We start from the raw sequence: 3,956 nt of genomic DNA on the forward strand, positions 1-3,956 counted from the left end.
CTGCCTTTACCTTATCTTACAGAATAATTTCACTGTTCTAAAGTGTCCTGCCCTCCACCTATATATTCTTCTCCTCATTTCCCTTAATTCTTTTCAACGACCGGTCTTTTTAATGTTGTCATATGCCTTTTCCAGATGTCATATAGTTGGAATCACACATTATGTAGCCTTTTCAGATTGGCTTATTTCACTTAGCACTATGCATTTAAGTTTCCACTGTACCTTTCTGTGGATGCAAGTTCATTTTTTAGTACTGAATAAAATTCCTTTGTTTGGATATACCACAATTTATTTATCCATTTACCTGTTAAAAAACAACGTAGTTGCTTACAAGTTCTGGCAATTTTTAATAGAGTTACTATAAATATCTGTATGGAGGTTTTGTGCGAACAGAAGTTTTCAACTCCTGTGGGTAGTTGAAATACCACGGAGTGCAATTGCTGTATTGTATGGTGTAAGTACGTTTAGTTTTATAAGAAACTGCCAAAATATTTTCCAAAGTGGTTGTATCATTTTGCATTTCTTCTAGCAATGAATGAAAGTACCTGTTGCTCTATATCCTTATCAGCATTTGGTGTTGCCAGTGTTTTGAATTTTAGCCATTCCGATGAGTGTGTAATGATATCTCGTTGTTTGAAATTCCCTAAGTACAAAGATGTACAGCATCTTTCATGTGCTTATTTGTCATCTACATATTTTTCTTTGTGAAGTGTGTGTTCAGATCTTTTGCCCATTTTTAAATGCGGTTGTTTTCTCATTGTTGAGTTTAATAGTTCGTTGTCCGTTTTAAATGCAAGTCCTTTATCAGATGTGTTGTAAAACTAACATCTGATAAAGTTTCCCAGTCTGTGCCTTGTCTTTTCATTCTCTTAATGGTGTGTTTTGCAGAGCAGTTGTTTTTAATTTTAGTAAAGTTCAAGTAATCAATATTTTCTCTCAAAGATTATACTTTTGGTGCTATATATGAAAAGCCATTGCTAAACCTAAGATCACTTAGATCTATTTAGATAAATACATAAATATGTATCTAGATAAAAATCAATTTATCTAGATTTATCATCTATCTTTTAAAAGTTTTACAGTTTTGCATTTTACATTAGATCTGTGATCCTTCTGAGTTATGTTATTATCTTTTTGTTGTTCCTCTCTCCCGCTTTATTGTATCTGTCTGTGAATTTTCCTTTATCATGTCTTACTTTTTCTAGTACTCTTAGGACTCAGTCGGCCTTCAAAAAATAAGTGAGGGAGTAACCTTTATTTGGCTCGGCAACTCCACCATTCTTAAGAGTATCATGGCTGCTGAGGCTTACTAACCTGAAAAAAAGATACAGAACTTTCCGTGTGGAACCTCTGCTTGCATGCTCTTGTGATCATAAAACAGCTGTTTCCTCAGGCCTCCAAAGACTTGCACAGTGGTGCAGGAAGGTCTCTGAGTGTCAACAATGCTGTCTTGTTAAAAGACTAAGAATAGACGAGGGTTTTATTTTCACTGGAACTGGATTTACTTTCAGTGGCATCCTACAAAAGAATGTTCTGTGGTGAGGGGTCAAGGTGGGGTCAGAGCATCAAAAGGTTAAGAGGTTATATGATCATTCTCCCATCAAGACGATGTTACTCACAGTTTCCTGGGTCAAACATTGTTTTTTTATATTTTTATGCCTAAGAATTTAGAAATAAAAGCAAGCCCCTTAATCATGGGAAGAATATAGAATACTTTTTTCTATTCTAAAGCAGAGAAATATTTGTATTAACCCCAATTTCCTTTTTTCATGGAGAGATATACACAAAACTAAAGTGTACAGTGATCAAACAGTATCATTTTCTGGGACAATCTCAATTTCAAACAAATGTGATTTAACTTACACCTTTCATATAAATAAATTCACAAATCAGGAAAATTCTTTTTGGTTTGTCTTACAAGGCATTCCTTTTAGAGCCAGAGGCCCCACAAAGCAAATACCACTTGGGTTACAGATTCTCCTCTGAAGTGCTACAGCCTAGACCTTAAATTTAAGTTGGCAGCTACAACTTAACTATAATGCAGCCATTTTATTTTAGTAGTACCAACGTGATATTTGTAATAAAAATCTTGAAGGTTTTTTCCTAGGAATATATTTTTAAAGGATTGGTGGATTACTTGTGTTTGAGGAACTATTGGACTATAGCAAAAGTCAAATTTACTCCAGCAGGCCCTAAATAGCCCATTTCTCATTTCTCATGGTGGTGCTTGTGGCTACAGTGTTTAGCCCAAGATAATTTACAGATTGCAGTCCTCACCTTACCCTCAAAATTTGCCACAAAATCTCTCACTTTTATTATTATGTTCTCATTGCTCTAATATATCGATAGTCTTTGGAAATAAGTGACATCATTCTATTTATAGCATTCTGTTTTTAGTAGTGGTATTTCTATTTACAAAATATAGTAATTCTTGATGGCTTAAAATGTCAAATCCTAGAAAACAGAGCATCCCTATGTGTGATGTTAGATTAATGCTGGCAGCGAGGTACACCTTTTTTTCCTAAAAGAGAAAAGGAATAGGGGTGCCGGTAGTCAGCTGTGCACAGGCAGTGCCTTGAGACTGTAGGCATGTGAACCGGGATACTTCTGACCCCCAAACCCTCAGCTCCCTAATATAGTTAAGGAGGAAAACAGCTCTCAGGCCTTCAGGGTGCTCAGAACTCAGACACAGTTTTCTTCTTGATAAATAAAAGATCTCGGTTTCTTAATCTAGCATCTGTTTTAATAGTACTAAAATTTTGTTTTAGCTTCATTAGTGGGAAGATAAATATCAGCTCTAGTAATGGCTATTAGGAGTACCTACAAGAGAGAAAAAAATTAAAATATTTCGCCCTATCACCTGTCTTTTTGAAGCACATAAGGAAGCTAAGCAAAAAGCTATGAATTGTTAATTAGCATTCCTGTAACTTCTACTAAATCTTTATAGTTTAAGCCAAGATAGCTTGTTAGGTAAGGTAGGCAGCTGCATCCATTTGCTTCACAGACTTAAGTAATCCATTAGTTGGGGTTTTCTTTACACATAATGGCAATTAGAAAGGTGAGACTCAAAGAACATGCTAATAAATTCCAGCAGCTCATATTAGGATGGGATCTTATTACTCTTTGGTTATAAGAAGAAGTGGAATTATGAGCATAGGGGCCAATGGATGTTCAAGTAAATAGTTTAAAAATTTTTTAAATCATCCACTGTGTGACACATACAAAAACTAATATTTTTATCAATGGAAGCTATTAGGACATAGGACAAAATACCAGCAGACATCAAATTCTCATTTTCATAGATGTCTTGATTCTAAAACTTTACACACAAACACACATACACATACACACACACACACCTACCTACCTACCTACCTTCCTGCATATAGTTTGTAGTTCATTCAGGAAAGCCAGTTCTGGCCTGACATTGATGGCAGCCTCAGATTCTGAGGTGATGTGGGTAAGATGTTTCCATGAACTTTCCATTCTCGAGGCTTTCTTGTATAAGTTTGAATATCTTGACTAGGCCTCCTTGCTTACTTCATATCTCCCTAACCAGTTGGTGTTTAATGACGTTGGAACATATTTGACCTTGGATTAAGGACTTGGGACTGCATGAAGTCTAATCATAGAGTCTAGGTCATCATACATGGAACTACATAATCAGAGATCAAAGACAGAGACCACTGTTAGCAAACATTGTTACTTTCCATCCCAGACTATTGGCTCACACACCCAGAATACTTGGGGGCCAAGTTCAGCCCTGGACTTGATAAAGTCTGAAGGAGAAACGGTCTGAGGTGAGGTGGAATTAAAAGAAACAGTACCTCATTGCTTGCCTTTTTGGGATTTCACATATCTGAGTCGGTAAAAACTATACTGTGAGGGATCCCATAGTGATCCTATGAAGGAGAATAGGTAGCACAAAGTGGGGAGGGTGATAAGGAGATAAGGAC

The sequence above is a fragment of the Pteropus vampyrus genome, unplaced genomic scaffold (genome assembly GCF_000151845.1).
Source record: "Pteropus vampyrus isolate Shadow unplaced genomic scaffold, Pvam_2.0 Scaffold353, whole genome shotgun sequence".
NCBI classification, from domain to species: domain Eukaryota; kingdom Metazoa; phylum Chordata; class Mammalia; order Chiroptera; family Pteropodidae; genus Pteropus; species Pteropus vampyrus.